The sequence below is a fragment of the Phyllopteryx taeniolatus genome, chromosome 1, assembly GCF_024500385.1.
Source record: "Phyllopteryx taeniolatus isolate TA_2022b chromosome 1, UOR_Ptae_1.2, whole genome shotgun sequence".
NCBI lineage: Eukaryota > Metazoa > Chordata > Actinopteri > Syngnathiformes > Syngnathidae > Phyllopteryx > Phyllopteryx taeniolatus.
The window spans coordinates 24,133,537-24,150,861 of NC_084502.1; the positions used below are offsets into that span (position 1 = coordinate 24,133,537).

Genomic DNA, 17,325 nt, shown 5'->3' on the forward strand with positions numbered 1-17,325 from the left:
GTTAAGATGTGTAGAGTGGTTGCTCTGTGCTTTTTGATGTTTTTTTAACCATGTGACCTGGAAAATACGTGTGTCCCATTCTCGGCCTATATTATGCCAGTAAACAACAGCGGCAAATTCTGGAAATAACAGACTTTGTCAACGCAGGTTTAAATGACAACTGGAAACTATTTTTGGACATGTACTGACGTTTCGTTACTTCCAATATTTGTTAAATCTGGGTCGGGTAAATCAAGTTTACACTGCAATTAAGATTAAATTAGAGGCATAAAATGGGACCAGAGAGGGATGATTTTTCAAAAGCTAGGCGCCAGCACATCCGCGACCCTAGTGAGGATAAGCAGTATGGAAAATGGATGGACAGATGGGCATAAAGACGGTTTTAACATATATGACAAAAAGTATTTCTTTTTTTCAATTGTAAACTCTACCTTTCAGGAATAGGAATAGATACTATTCGACTGTTTCTTATGATCTTGATGACAGAAAATAATACAAGCCTTCATGTTGCCATCCCTGCCCTCAGCTGTGTGATGTCCCTCTGGAGTTCAATCCAGGGGCCTATACTTTGTTCTCTGTATCCATTCCCTTTGGGCCACATCATTAGGTTTTAATATTGAATAATCACGGAATGCACATTAAATATGGATGATGGATACCTGTATACGAGTCCCAAGAGAAAGAGAAATACAAGCTAGCAAGACTCATTGATTGAGTAATCCTGTCAGGGCTTGGAGATTTGCAAATTTAAGACAATGACAACACATAAGATGTTATTATTGCACCATGAACAAATGTAACCCAAACCTAATAATGTTGGGTTAATTGAAGAGGTGTGAACGTGGGTGTGAATGGTTATTGTACGTCTCCTGCTAGTAGTGACTGGTGACTGGTCCATACAGGGTTGTCCCCACCTTTCACCCAAAGTCTACTAAGAGCTACTAATAGAAGGGTTCACATATTTTTGCCCACATACAATTATCAGCTTTTGTGGGGGAAAAAAACGTGTTTGTTGGATTAGAATAATGAAAATTTACAGTATCTGTATCTTTGGATGTACAATATATTTAGCAAGGTTGGTTTTTTTTTTTTACAAGAGTGTCCAATTCAGGAGGGTTCACAAACTTTCAAGCAGCACTGTATATACAGTAGCACTTTATCTACACCATCACAGTGCCCAGCATTTTACAAAGCCTCACAGTCACCCATTCACACACACATTCATACACCAATGTGCGGCTGCTGCCATGCCAGGCCCCCTGGGAGCAAACTAGGGTACAGTATCTTGCCCAAGGACACGTTGACATGGAGACAGTCGAAGCCAGGATTCGAATCGGCGACCCTTCAGTCACTGGACAACTCGCTCCACCAAATGAAACTGAGCCACATTCGCCCATGCTGTTAGCTATTGCCAAGGGCGTTATCAGTACTGCCCACTGGTAGTACCGAGAGTTGTCCCGGTGGGACAGTACGGCTGGAGTGAAAAATAGAACATTTTTGCGCAGTTGTTGTCACATCCACCGCAGTGTTTCCCATACATACATTTATATGTGGCCTGCTCCCGACAGACACGACCCTCCCCTCCCCCACTCGGAGATCACTGCTGCTGTTCCCAGCAGCAGTGGAATTACATACAAACAAGCACGCACAGACACACGCATGCGCGCACACACACACACGCACACACACACAGAGTGGTGATAATAGGCATTCGCAAGTGTGCGGTCGGTCGCACACGGTGGCATGACCGGCCACAAAAAAATGCTATCAAAAATGGCATAGTGTAATGGCATGCCATATCTGTAAGATATGTACAGTATGTATTTGTAAATAGCTGGGCGCCGAAGGAGTACGTTGCAGTAGACTCACACACACGCACACACACACACACACACACACACACACACACACTGTACGGCAAGCGAGTAGGGAGACTCTCAGTATGGCAACAAAAGGCGGATTCAGAACTGCTTTAGCAGTGCAATGACAACGTGGCTGTCAGCAACACTGTAGCTGCAATGGGGCCTCTGAATAGGTGCTGGCTGGTGGGCCTCACTTCCGACAGACAGCTGATACTGGTCCATATCAACGACAACATCTAATAAACAGACATTGCAATGACACGTTGTGGGTCGGAGAGCTCTCTAATAGGACCCACTACTAGCAGGCTTGTTGGAAATGTGTCGGAGTATGCAAAAAGAAGGGAAACTACCAAGAGGATGAAAAACTAAAAATGAGATTGAATGGTAAGTGTGGGCATTTTTCTATATGCGACGCTAGGTTCTGGGCGATCTGGGGGAAAAAAATTATCACGACTGTTTATATATTGTCCGATCTTGATCATTTTCACAATTTTTACATTGGTTTGAAACTTTTTTAAACAACCAGTTTTAAAGCATCTGTACAGAAAACTAAACAATGCTAGAGAGTAGTTCAAAATTTCATTAATACCTTTTGGTAACAACACTCTTAAATTAAATTAAATTAAATAAAATATGGAAAAATATAAGAACAATTTTCATTCAACAGTGCAACCAATCTAGAAAAATATAACGCTAAAGCGCAATAATTTGAAGTCCTGAGTATCTTTGGAGGTATACAAGATACTGTACTAAATAAACAAATTATTATTATTGCTACTTTCAAATGTGCATCATCTGTATTAACAATATAGATGAACTAGTTTTACCATTTTAAAAACCACCCAAATAATGATAATGACACGATTGATTGCTGCTTTGGTCTGGTGGGCTCACCGCTAGCAGTGGCTAACTGCTAATGCTATGTGTGCTGGCAGCAGTGATTGACCAGGCTGTGCTGACTATACTCGCATTTTTATGCTTTCCACATAATCACTTGAATGGTACTTTTTCATATGAATAAATGCTGCCCGTTTTTTTAGGGCGCCGACAAACCTTGCACATTGTTCTGGTTAATAGCACTGCTCCACGTCACTTTGGAGACACTGCCACACAACCGACGTTGGGTACTCGCGTAGCCGGGCACTCGCCTCCGTTCCCATTTTGGGGCAAGGAGGGGGCCATGCGAGGACGGCTGAGTGGGACGTGGTATCTCGATCTCGCTACGAGTAGGCCAATAGAGGAGGCGCGGTTACTATTTACTCCCGCAACCTGCAAACGAGGCGGCACGGTGGCCGACTGGTTAGAGCGTCAGCCTCACAGTTCTGAGGACCCGGGTTCAATCCCCGGCCCCACCTGTGTGGAGTTTGCATGTTCTCCCCGTGCCTGCGTGGGTTTTCTCCGGGCACTCCGGTTTCCTCCCACATCCCAAAAACATGCATTAATTGAAGACTCTAAATTGCCCGTAGGTGTGACTGTGAGTGCGAATGGTTGTTTGTTTGTATGTGCAACCGATTGGCTGGCAACCAGTTCAGGGTGTACCCCGCCTCCTGCCCGATGATAGCTGGGATAGGCTCCAGCACGCCCGCGACCCTAGTGAGGAGAAGTGGCTCAGAAAATGGATGGATGGATGGAACCTGCAAACAAAAGTGGAGCAGGAAAAGGACGACTCTGATTGGCTGTTGCCATGCACATTTTGACATATTTGATCGAAGAAATATGCACACAGCTGATCACCGTGATCGATGGAAAATCGAATGATCACAAATCGTGATCATATAATCGCCCAGTCGCTTCAGTGACAGCTGAACCAAATGGGCCTTTTATTTTATGTAGCATTGTACGCCTGTGGTCTGACAATGTGTTTCTTAGAGTGGAGGATGGTTTCTTCCATTATTGCTGCGGGGGCAAATGCTAGGCTAAGTTTGAAAGCAGTCAGCTCATTGATGATCGATGCCTGTCTACGGTACTTTGACACGGATTGACGTAAAAATATACAAATGATCGACAGTTTTTCTTATATTGATTTTGTTTCAATTCTCTTTTATCTTTTTGAGTGTTAGTGGCTGAAATAGATCTATTTCGACTTTTATTAAATTATATATGAATTTTGCCAGTTTACACTGCGGTGGGTGGCTCGGCCTAAAATGCAGTCTTTTAAATAATGCCTGCAATGCTATTTAGTATGGCATCGATAGAAACCCCTCTCCAGAAACTTCATCCATCCATCCATCCATTTTCTGAGCCGCTTCTCCTCACTTGGGTCGCGGGCGTCCTGGAGCCTATCCCAGCTGTTATCGGGCAGGAGGCGGGGTACACCCTGAACTGGTTGCCAGCCAATCGCAGGGCACATAGAAACAAACAACCATTCGCACTCACAGTCACGCCTACGGGCAATTTAGAGTCTCCAATTAATGCATGTTTTTGGGAGGAAACCGGAGTGCCCGGAGAAAACCCACGCAGGCACGGGAAGAACATGCAAACTCCACACAGGCGGGGCCGGGGATTGAACCCGGGTCCTCAGAACTGTGAGGCTGAAGCTCTAACCAGTCGGCCACCGCGCTCCAGAAACTTCAATTAGTTTATAATATGAGGACAAAGGATTGAGACGCAGCCTGGGGGGGGGGGGGGGGGGGGGGGGGGGGTGAATACTGTATGTACAAATACTGTTAACATGCAGCACGACATCGCTGGTGTCCCGCGTGCGCACAGGAAGTGACAGTCCTTCCTCCAGCTCTACACGCGCTTGGACTCTCGTGCTTTACGTCAGACGGCTAGCGAGCTGAGCAGAGCACACACCCACGAACACACGCCTCCAACCGCAAACGACCACGCGAGACGCGCTCGGTCGGGAGGACCAACCTCCAGCAACTCGTTGCTGGCCTCCGTCTCGAGTCGACGGACGAGTCGGGCGCTTGTTCCCAGTGTCCGAGCCTGGAGTGAGCAGGGCGGGGAGGGGGGAAAAGAGGAAGAAGAGGGAGCATTTGGACGTTTGTGTGGAGGATAAAGAAAAGAAGCGCGAGAAGAGTTTGTTTCCACGCTCGGTGCTGCCGCGAGGCTGACAGGAGATGTGCGGCGTAATCTGGATGTCCGAGGAGGGATAAAACTTCAACATCACCTACTCGGGTAAATCATTTCAACCACATATAAATACTGTATCAGTTTTAATCAAGCCACCATTTGTTTGTGTTTATTGACTATCGCTATCCATCTTCTTCTATACTGCTTATCCTCATGAGGGTTGCGGGTGTGCGGGAGCCTATCCCAGTTGATTTAAAGAGGGTGTACACCTTAGACTGGTCGCCAGCCAATCGCAGGACACATAAATGATGATTTATGATAAACATAGACAAACAACCATTTGCACTCACATTCACACCTAAAGTAATTTAGTCTAATTCAAGAAAAAAATCTTATCACTTACAGTATGTGCTAAATACAGACACAAGTTTCCCCTCTGCACACACGTAATTCATGGTCCTTGCAACAACAACAACAACAAAAAAGAAAAGAAAAGAAAAAGGAGTGGGGGCAGCATTGAGTATTTTTGAAAATACGTTTTATTTCCCACAGGAAATAATGAAAGGCTGTGCATGCTGTATAAATACATGCATCTTTAATTTCATGCCTTTTCAACCATGCATAATTAGACAGTAATAGGTACACTCTACACTCGTAGTGATTGGGGATATGTTGACATTTATTGTATCCTGTATCATATGCTGGTTGTGTGTATATCATGCTTTCTGTGAGAGGTCACAAATCCACCGACCAAAGTAGTGCAGGCAGAACTCATTTGCTGTCAGTAATCAGAGGGGGATTTAACTGAGTCTGTGCTCATCATCTCCCCCAGCCTTTAATTGCACTGAGCTCCGAGCTTGATTGCAGTTAAGATTGTCCAAAACCCGTATGTCAGCAACTTCATTGCAAGTTATTCTCATGAAATCCTCAAGAAGGTTGGTACATATTATAAATGGTGATTTTAATTGTATTCAATGTAGCTAAGAATTGATTACTAGGACAAATAACAAGTTGTAGCAATGTTTTTTTTTGTCTTGCTTTTTGTAGTATACACATGCTAAGTTTTAAATCCATTAATTTTTGTCTTAGATGCATTCGTCATTCATGCCATTTTTTACAGAAAAATAGAGCTGCTTTACTTCTCCTTCTCCCTTATTGACAATGTCACAGTGTCTGAAATTGGAGGAGGATGGAACAACGTATATAATACATAGCAGAGCAGGGAAAGTGTAACAAATAGCATTATTAAATAAATAAATGCTAAAAACTCTGAATAAGATGTTTCTATTCCTCCTGTTCTAAGCTGCCTAGGAACGTTTGGAGTACCACCGCGAATTTGGACTGTAGCGATTATTGTCTAAATCTAGTTAAAGTCATTTACTACCCGACAGAGAGTCTCTGCTCTGGGGTGGTGCTTTGAAAATATTCTGGTTATTCTGGGGCAGGGTCTATTTCTTTGGACATATTTTATGTGATTACGGCTCATCCATTTTTATTTCCCAATGCCATTTGCACAACTGTTTGCACACACACAACATGTTTGTCACACTATGAAATATGAGACAAGGAACTCTATGATTGATTCACATGGAAGACATCCAAAAAAGAACTTGAAACCACTATCCAAAATGAAAAAGTTGATTTAAAGATCTGTTTCGTTGTTGGGGTGTGAGATATAACACATGGTGAAGCAAACTTAGTACTGCAGAATTTCCTACAGGATCAATAAGCTATCTGCTCAGGCTAGGCAATATGGACCATAGGTCATATTTCAATATTTTTTGTCTGAATGGTGATAGACAATATTATAGCCTGGTATTTTCTCAAAGTTGGACAGTATTAAAGTCAAGATATGACAAACACTTTTATTGAAACAGTGATTTTTTTTAACTTAAAACGGAAGGCCAAAGACACTTTCCTTACCCATTTGATAAATATGTAGCTGCACATCAAATGTTAATTGAAATTTAAATTAAAAACAGGAAAAAAGGCAGACCTATACAAACAGCTTTCCAGGAAAAACATCATTATTTTAAATGCAATTAGGGCTGCACAATTATGGCCAAAATAATAATCACGATTATTTTGATCAATGTTATAATCACGATTATTAATTACGATCGCTCCTCATTTTAGAGAAAAATCTTTATTTCTATTGCACTACTTTTTAACAAACAATATGTAACAATTTTCAGTTCAAAATGAATCTTAAAATAAGAATAAATGATAGATAATAATTAAAAACATAAATGTACCAAAAAATGACTGAATAAGTATAATAATCATCATCATCATCCTCATCATCATCATAACTAACTGAATAAATGTGCCAATACAAAGCGCAATCGCAAATTGCAACTTAATGGAAGCAAATATAGTAAATTAGGCTTTAGGCATTAGGCAGCAAGCACCGACTTTTCATTTGAAAATCCCCGTCGTCAAGATAGTGAATTGTCAAGGACGGTACGTCTCCGTTGTTCTGCTTTACAATTGGTCAGTCGTGCTTGGTCACAAACTGCAAAGAACTTGACAGTTGTGATTTCCCTCTCTATTTCCTCCCGAGCGTTTTTCATTGCGGTCAGGCCAGCTGAAAAGTCAAGGCAGCTGCAACAACGATTGTTAGTAGTGTCTTACCGCGTGACACGCTGCCTCTCCGCCAACGTGCTGAGAGGTCAAAGTTCAAAATAAAAGCTTAATATATCAGTAAATGGGACATCAATACCATCTGAGGCTTTTATTTTGAAGTTAGCACCTGAGCGCAGTGCCGGAGCTTAATGAAGCCTTAACCCTGCGTTCAACCCCTGGTGGCTGGCTGACGAGGTTGTGGGCACTGCTGCAAATGAAGCACTTTTCATATGCAGCAGTGCCTGCGTTGTAAAAAATCGCCGACGGTCAGGCTCATTTAATTATGGCAGCCAAAATCGCAATCACAATTAAAATTAGATTAATTTTGCAGCCCTAAATGCAACATTAACTTATACAGATATAAACAACTATTAATACAATATAGGGTAGGGAAAATATACAGATATATGGTAAATGTCAATTTGCAAATTGAGCAAACTGTCCGTTTGGATCAACGTACTTTTGGGACACCGGCCAGCATTTTTGGTTAGGGCACACACGAAGGAGATGGGCACTGTACAGTATAGCCGATTGACTCAAGGCAAATGTGGTCCCAATGCGTCAATAACAAGTAACTGCTGTAACGGTACTGTTCATCATCCTATAGGCTGCTTGATAACTGTATAATTTCGGTCATGGGCATCCTCTCAATAATATCACATACTGTCAGTTACCCTTGTAAAGCCATATTTTAGTACCTTTTACTTCCTAGAACTAAAATTACCTCCATCCATCCATCCATTTTCTGAGCCGCTTCTCCTCACTAGGGTCGCGGGCGTGCTGGAGCCTATCCCAGCTGTCATCGGGCAGGAGGCGGGGTACACCTTGAACTGGTTGCCAGCCAATCGCAGGGCACATACAAATAAACAACCATTCGTACTCACAGTCACACCTACGGGCAATTTAGAGTCACCAATTAATGCATGTTTTTGGGATGTGGGAGGAAACTGGAGTGCCCGGAAAAAACCCACGGAGGCACGGGGAGAACATGCAAACTCCACACAGGCGGGGCCGGGGATGGAACCCGGCTACACAGAACTGTGAGGCCGATGCTCTAACCAGTCGTCCACCGTGCCGCTCTAAAATTACCTGTAGCAAAAAATTCCTGTCTTGAGATTAGTACCTTCTTCAAAGCATTCTACTAAAATCAAACCATCCATTATCAACACCGCTTATACTCACCAAGGTCGTGGGCGTGCCGGAGCCTATCCAAGCTGACCGCGGGCGAGAGGCAGCGTGCACCCCTGAACTGGTCGCTAGCCAGCTGCAGGGCACAAACAATAATTCACACTCACATTCACACCTACGGAGAATTTAGAGTCCTCAATTAATCTACCACGCATGTTTTTGTAACGTAGGAGGAAACCGGAGTACCCAGAGAAAACCCACACAGGCACAGGGAGAACATGCAAACTCAACACAGGAAGGCTGGAATTGAACACAGGACCTCACAACTGGGAGGCAGATGTGCTAACAAGGCGCCCACTGTGCCACCCCAATCGACTAAAATGTTACAGACAATTTTTCACTATTGTTTTTGTGTTTTCTGCAACATTACTAGCTTTCACTTCAGCAACATAAAGCATGGAACAATAAAACATGGATGGGTAGAGCTTCCTCATTTTTCCGCACGAACAAGGATCATGCAAAGATGTAGTGCATTTGAATTGTTTAGTGAAAATATCAGCAGATTTCCTGCCTTGTAACTTCCAATACAATTCAGTGGAGTGGAAATGGAAAACACATCCATTAATTCTGGAGTGACATCAAAGAAACATATTTCCATTTGCATAGGAACAGACAGTAATTGGCCCCTTTTCCAGTATTTGGTGAGAAAGTAAGGTCTGATCTGATGCTGCACATGGCTCCTGTGAGTGCACCAGTGAAAGGAGCTGCTCCCTCATGGAGACGTTGAAGTTGCAGCCTGTCTCCTGCAGCTTTTCATTGAACAGCTCACTGTGCCTGCTCCCTCTTTCTACATTTCTCCCCTGCAAAGACGGAATGATGCCAGGCAGCGCTCGGCTCACTAACAAGGACGTTGCATTTCACATGACTATTGTACGATAAAATATTGTTGCTTCAGCAGCTCAACACTTTGAAACAGCAGTTGGAGATTTTTTTTTTTATTAGCAGTAGTAGCTGAATGCATTTCCCCCCGACCAAATATCTGTAACAATCCCTGCAAGAATCTCTCTATTATTTTCTACGTCTCTATCCTGCTACACTGAAATCAAAATTCTTGACCGAAACCGAAAACCCTAAGGCCGAAACACTGCAAGAAATGATCAATCAATCAATTTTCAAGCACTTACAAAAAAATCATCATACACAAAATCCAACACAAAGCGCTTTACATTAATCAAAGTACTAAAATAAATCAAACCCGCCAATTAATTCTGAAACTATGCCACTAGTAAAATTGGATTTATGGCTATGACTGCAGAACTAGTCACTGATGGTGTAGTGGTACAGTCGCCTGACTTTGGTGCGGGCAGCGTGGGTTCTGGTCCTACTCAGTGTCGGTGTGAATGTGAGTGCGAATCCATGTCTATACGTGCCCTATGACTGACTGGCGACCAGTTCAGGGTGTAGTCCGCCTTTTTCCGAAGTCAGCTGGGATAGGCTTCAGCACCCTGCGACCCTAACCAGGATAAGAGGTGTTGAAAATGGATTGATGGATGGATGAACTGCAGAGCATTTCCCCCTATACCTATGTATAATGCGCACCATTGATTATTGACATATTATTATTGAGGGGGAAATGCACATTATAGACGAGAAATTACGGTTTGTCTGAAAATTGAATGCTGTTTGGAACTGTGTACCTTGACTGAAACGCCAGTTCCAGCTGCAGAAAAACAAGCCCGAAGCATGATGCTGTCACAATCATATTTCACTGTGTCCGTTTTGTATGGTGTTCTTTGGTGATCCGCTGTGTTGCTGCACCAGCCTTTTCTTACAAAGAAAACTAATACAGGTTGACTCAATTTGTCCCCAAAAAAAAAAAAAAAATAGGTCTCCCAAATGCATGTGGGTTGCCAAATGTGTTATGGTCTGATGCAATGCGTGTTCCATCCATCCATCCATTTTCTGAGCCGCTTCTCCTCACTAGGGTTGTGGGCATGTCGGAGCCTATCCCAGCTATCATCGGGCAGGAGGCGGGGTACACCCTGAACTGGTTGCCAGCCAATCGCAGGGCACATACAAACAAACAACCATCCGCGCTCATTCACACCTACGGGCAATTTAGAGTTTTCAATTAACCTACCATGCATGTTTTTGGGATGTGGGAGGAAACCGCAGTACCTGAAGAAAACACAGCCACGGGAAACCGGAGTGCCCGGAGAAAACCCACGCAGGCACGGGGAGAACATGCAAACTCCACACAGGCGGGGCCGGGGATTGAACCCCGGTCCTCAGATCTGTGAGGCAGACGCTCTAACCAGTCGCCCACCATGCCGCCACAATGCGTGTTATGATCTGTAAAGTATATCCAGTGTGGTGGCCAGTGAAAGTACAGTACTTGCATATCATTACCTATAGAGCAGGGGTCTCAAACTCGTTTTTGTCTCGGGCCGCATTGTAGTTACGATTTCCCTCAGAGGGCCTTTAAAACAGTGAAACCATTCATTCATTCATTCATATAAATGTTTAATTACATTACACAACAAATTGAGGGATATCTCCAAGTCTGAAATAAATTCTATTCAATTCGCAAAATACCACTGACATTCATTCATTCATTCATTCATTCATTCATGTTCCGTTCCGCTTCTCCTCACTAGGGTCGCGGGCGTGCTGCAGCCTATCCCAGCTATCTTCGGGCGAGAGGCGGGGTACACCCTGAACTGGTCACGAACCAATCACAGGACACATATCAACAAACAACCATTTGCACTCACATTTACACCTATGGGCAATTTAGAGTTTTCAATTAACCTACCATGCATGTTTTTGGGATGTGGGAGGAAACCGCAGTACCCGAAGAAAACACAGCCACGGGTAGAACATGCAAGCTCCACACAGGCAAGGAAACCAGCGTGCCCGGAGAAAACCTGAATCGTGCCCTAATTTTTTCTCGGTTAGATTATTGCAACTCACTCCTCTCCGGCATCAATCAAAAATCACGCTCTTCCTCCAGTTGATTCAGAATGCAGCAGCTAGGCGTTTCACTGATTCAAAAAGGCAACCCATTTTAACATCACTTCATTGGCTTCAAGTGTGTTTAGAATTGATTTTAAAATTTTACAGATTACCTTAAAAGCACGGATGGGCCGGGCTCAGAGCTACATAACTGAACCTTTTGAATATGTATACCCTCCCATGGCCTCAGAACCTCAGGTGAAGGCCTACTGGTTGTTCCAAAGTCGAGGCTTAAAAGTAAAGGTGATAGAGCATTTTCCATCAGTGCGCCTTGACTTTGGAACGACCTGCCTGTGGATGTGAGACATGCAAAATCAATGGCATCTTTTAAATCACTTCTTAAAATGCCCTTTTTTAAGACTGGCTTTTATGTGACAGCATCTTCTCCCCCATTTTTATATATTTTTATCTTTTGATTTTGCTGGAGCCTATCTTCGGGCGAGAGGCCGGGTACACCCTGAACTGGCCGCCAGCCAATCGCAGGGCACACATAAACTAACAACCATTTGCACTCAAATTCACACCTACGTCAATGTAGAGTCCTCAATTAACCTACCATGCATGTTTTTGGGATGTGGGAGGAAACCGGAGTACCCGGAGAAAACACAGCCACAGGTAGAACATGCAAGCTCCACACAGGCAAGGCCGGATTTTAACCATGGTCCTCATAACTGTGAGGCAGATGTGCTAACCAGTCGCCCACCGTGCCGCCTGCCCTTTATTCATTTATTTTATTTTACTTGAATGATTATCACTCATTTTAATTACCTCAAAGTACAGGAAATCGTACAAAGAAAGCCTCAAAGTACAGGAACTCATACAAGGGTAGAGGTTAGCTCAGAAGAAGTGGGATACTGAGAGGACGAACGAGAGGACATAGGAATACATGGAGATGTGACGTAGGGCGAAGGTAGAGGTGGCAAAGGCCAAATATAAGACATATGATGACGTGTGCCAGGTTGGACACTAAAGGAGGAGGAAAGGATCTCTACACGTTGGCCAGACACAGGGGTAGAGATGGTAAGCATGCGCAGTGGGTTAGGGTGATTAAGGATAGAGATGGAAATGTGTTGACTGGTGCCAGTAGTGTGGTGGATAGATGGAAAGAATACTTTGAGGAATTGATGAATGAGGAAAATGATAGAGAAAAAGAAGAGTAGAAGTAGCAAGCGTGGTGGACCAGGAAGTGGCAAAGATTAGTAAGGGGAAGCTTGAAAGGCACTAAAGAGGATGAAAAATGGAAAGACAGGTAGTCCTGATGACATACCTGTGAAGGTATGGAAGCATGTGGGTAATTCTCCCGAAATTAGATTCATGAGATGTCATGAAGCATTTTTATGATAAAAGTTGATGCTATCAAAATTATAAGGATAACATTATAAACACATCTTTATTTACTATTTTGCTCATGATATCAAATGACCATCATTAAAACACATTTATTTTATTTGTTTCACTTTTAAGGTGAAATTTCTCATTACCGCAACATGTCCATAGCTAGATTTGGTTCTATGAGATCGAAATACTATTAATTAAGGAAGATAAAAAAGAATAAAATTTTATGCATGTTTTAGTATAAATAGTTACAGTGAAGAAACGTGTTGTATTTAGTGATCATTGGCAAATGTAGTGAAAATAATGAGGAATAGAAATGTGTCCAAGAACAATTTTCTCATTCTCTGCAACAAATTTCAATCATTGTTTAAATTCTGAAGGAACTTACATTTGCAATGAATTTTGTTGGCTGGGACAGTATTGACTGTAACACTCAAGATGGCAGCCAGGTAAGGAGTTCATTTCTTGTCTCTCCAGATAAAAGTTAAAAGTTTGATTGTATTAGTGCCGACACAACTTTTTAGCTGTCATTACTGAAAAAAAATTGCAGTTTTTATTTTTTTATTAGTATATACCCTATTGTGGTCTTAACACAAACAGCTAAGACAAGTTTCACCCACATGGTGCTTCCACAGTTAGCATTAAACTTCAATGTCACTCATCCACCGCAACACCATTATCATTCACCTCAACAATTTTGGGCCTTTTGCGGTGGAGAGACTCAATGTTTCGGTGATGAGAAAAAGAGTAATAAAGGAGGGAAATGCATAATATTGCTTGCTCATTCTCATATATAACATGATATTTATCACATTTAACACTTTTTGAACAGATTATGTAATAATTCAGCTATTACAACCCAGCGAGCCTGCTGGGCTGTAAAAAAAAAAGTGTGGATCGAGGAGAGACAAACTACTATAATTTGTCTGATTAAATAGTTTTTCAATAGTAAAATCTATTTCTATCTTTCTGTATTTCTGTCTTTTTAATGAAATGTTACATAAGTATGGAATTTTGTTGCAGGCAAGCTTCAGTTGAAAAGAAGAAGGCAGTAGCTAATGAGAGGCTGGCAAAGCATAGGGCAGCCATTTACAGCGATCCAATTTCACATGAGGAAAATATAACTTGGGTTAGGTTGACCAACACTTGTACCCCAGTCCAACCCCTCCACACAGGAAATATTTAAAACATCTTCTAAAAAGATGTTTTATAGTTAGTTCAGACCCTAATTGTGTATGTACAAGAGCAAAATTTTCTTCAAGGGCATTTTAAAAGTCCTCGTGCTGGACACCTTCTAAATCTGGATTTCGTGAGAATCACCCATCTAGGAGAGGTGGCTGTGGAGTTTTTGACCAGCTTGTTCAACAGAATTCTAACGGGTGAGAAAATCCCTGAGGAATGGAGAAAAAGTGTTTTGGTGCCCATTTTTAAGAATAAGGGTGATGTGCAGAGCTGTGGGAACTATAGAGGAATAAAGTTGATGAGCCACACAATGAAGTTATGGGAAAGAGTAGTGGAGGCTAGACTCAGGACAGATGTGAGTATTTGCGAGCAACAGTATGGTTTCATCCCTACAAAGAGTACCACAGATGCATTATTGGCCTTGCGGATGTTGATGGAAAAGTACAGAGAAAGTCAGAAGGAGCTACATTGTGACACACTGTGGCGACCCCTAACGGGACGAGCCGAAAGGAAAAGAAGAAGACTAATATCAATCGACCTCATTTTATTTTTGGACTTTGTGTGTTTTAAAATGTATTTACCTCACTATTTTTATCATTCCTCATCAACCCACTTGCTCTCAGTTGGGTTTCTTGGTTTCCTGCAGTGTCTGGGGCTTCTCTACCATTGTTGTTTTAGTTGTTGTTTTTATATGATTACAACATTGTTATCGTAAGGTGTTTATGCTTTGTGTTCTACTTGATCTGTCAAAGCACTTTGTAAATGTGTTTTGAAAGTTATTATTGTGATGTTGTGAAGTGATCTAAAATATTGAAAGACAGATGAAACTCAAGTGCTGTCATTTTTGGACATTTAACTTTCACAGCACCTCGAAACTGCCAGACACAATAATCTGATAGGATGACACTATCTGGACCAGGAGCTGCTGCTGTACTGCTTTGATTCATATGTGTGTGGGGTCAGGAAGGGAAATGTCCCCTTTACTAGTAATCTCAATGGGAGCAGGGGCAAAAAAAAAAAACAATTTAAATAACCTGCAGGCACTAGGAGCTGTGGGATGGAGGAAAACACTGATCAATCGGGTGTCTGCAGATCAAGTGAACTCACAGCTCAGGTGATAAAAGATGCAGTATCTTATGCCATTTTTACTAGTTTTGTCTCGTTTCTGCAGCTAGTGGGTGTCTGGTCTCATTCATGATTCAGTGCTTCAGGGTGTGTGCTAGACCTAGAGTGTGTGTCTGTGTTATGCGCCAGTATTTCAGTGTGGATTTTTAACAGCACATTTCTATTAACACACTTTTGAGCCCTGAAAAAATGATATAAGCCGAGTGATCAGTTATAGTGGAGAGGGTCAAATCAGCTGGCATCACTGTCTGACTGAACTACAATTTGCAGTTTGTCAGCTCAGCTGCTGCCGTCAGATGAAAGGAGTAAAAGAGGTAGCACTCTGACAAGGCTCAAACTCCTGAGAGCGTTTGTCTCTGGAAATGGGAGGCTTTTCATCAACAGGAAAGAATGTATTCCAAAGTCAAATAAAAGACTTACATCCTACCCGCCTGTCAGGGATGGCAAAAAAACAACAATATTGCAGTCTATCACAATGTTATCTATTAGGGATGCACTGATACCCTATTTTTTGAGACTGTAGGAGTACAAGTACTTACTGTACATTGCAGTACTTGCTTATACCGAGTACCGATACTTGATAGCGCCAATACGTCTTGCAATTGTGATAGTTTTATTTTAACCATGTATTGTTAAAATAACACAAAACACAATTTTCTTGAACATGGCACAAATGCCGCTCAAATAGTATAACACTTAAGAGTAACAACTTGTCATTACTGACATTTACCCTCCAACTGCATGTTTTTCTAACAGTATTGCTAAATATTTCACTTAAATGCAGCCTGTAACACAAGGTATTTCAGTGTCTCAGTCTGAACACTATGTAACGTTGTTACTTTCTAAAAAGAGTACACAGATAAGGTACAAAGAAAAAAAATAACAGACAAACAAGAACGTAGAGTCTGGTGTATGAACATAGGAATACGAATGCCATGTTTCTTCTGTGTTAAAGGATGTATGGGGGTAGGTATGGGTACAGCAGAGAGGCACTCTGTGGTGGCCAGGCAGCCCCTGAGCCCCATGCCAGGACAATTTTTCCTCCTTTGCCCCCAAATGGTGGACCATATGCGGCCACGGCAGTGCGATGGACTGCTGTGCCACCGGATGATATTTTTTCCCTCCTCCTTGCCCCACTTCACGATTAGCAACTGTGAGGCTCACGGCCATAACACCGTTGCGTAGTCACCGACGGACTGGTAATTGGCCGCTGGGGCGGTGTATTCCATACGGTTTGCCGCTGCCTCGTTACGCGCCATGCATGGGTGCACACCACGGCAGATAAACTGTAGTCCATATAACACAAAACACATTACACTTCAGGGAAGATGTATTTTTGCGAGTTGCAGGCATAGTTTGATGGTCAATTGCACGCTAAACTCATAGTAATGGGTTCAGGTAAAAAGGAATGAGGAAGTGGCAATTCCGTCGAATGACCACTGCATGGAATAAGAGGCCTTGGTGTATACATAGCTGTCTCATGCCTGAAAGTAAACTCCCCAACCCACTTTCGTCACAGGGCTAGTTTTTAGCCCCGCCCAAAAAATCCGGCCAGCTGAGATGGCGGAAAAGAGTTTCAAGATGTATCTAGACACTTCAGTACTATATTGTTCTCAGTCTTTGTACATGTTTTCAGCACTTGCTGTCAAACATAAAAAAACAAAAAACAGAAAACAAAACACGAAAATCACTTACCTGGATCATTGAAGGTGTAACTATCTGGGGGACCTCCGATTTGCATATATTTTCTCAGGTTTTTGCCCGTAGGAAACAATAGTTGCATTTCAACACTCGTAACTCAACGTCATTCAAGTGTAAAAAGAACTACTGTGTAATGCAACTATCAGCAAAAAAATTATAAAATTGCTCCCCCTTCAATGACGTAATACTGGTTTAAGTGCAGTTCAAGTGCATCATGCAGACTTCTTCATCATTTTAACCTTCTTAATGTTAGACAAATGTACAAAAAAAAACCTCAGTATCTAATATAAATAATACATTTTGTACTCACCATATGTGAATGTGGTGAAGAACG

At 42.4% G+C, this 17,325-nt stretch overlaps 1 protein-coding gene across 4 annotated transcripts in view; it reads left to right on the forward strand.

Moving 5' to 3' along the window:
* The first annotated feature begins 4,528 nt into the window (after window positions 1-4,528).
* cntn3a.1 (contactin 3a, tandem duplicate 1) overlaps window positions 4,529-17,325 on the forward strand; it is a 118,256-nt gene continuing 105,459 nt past the window's right edge. For 3 of the 4 annotated variants that reach the window (XM_061782426.1, XM_061782440.1, XM_061782459.1), the window contains exon 1: window positions 4,530-4,985. The gene's annotated coding sequence lies outside the window, so the exon portion shown is untranslated. Of the gene's footprint in view, window positions 4,986-17,325 lie in introns of all 4 variants that reach the window. The other variant, XM_061782444.1, reaches the window with a different exon arrangement.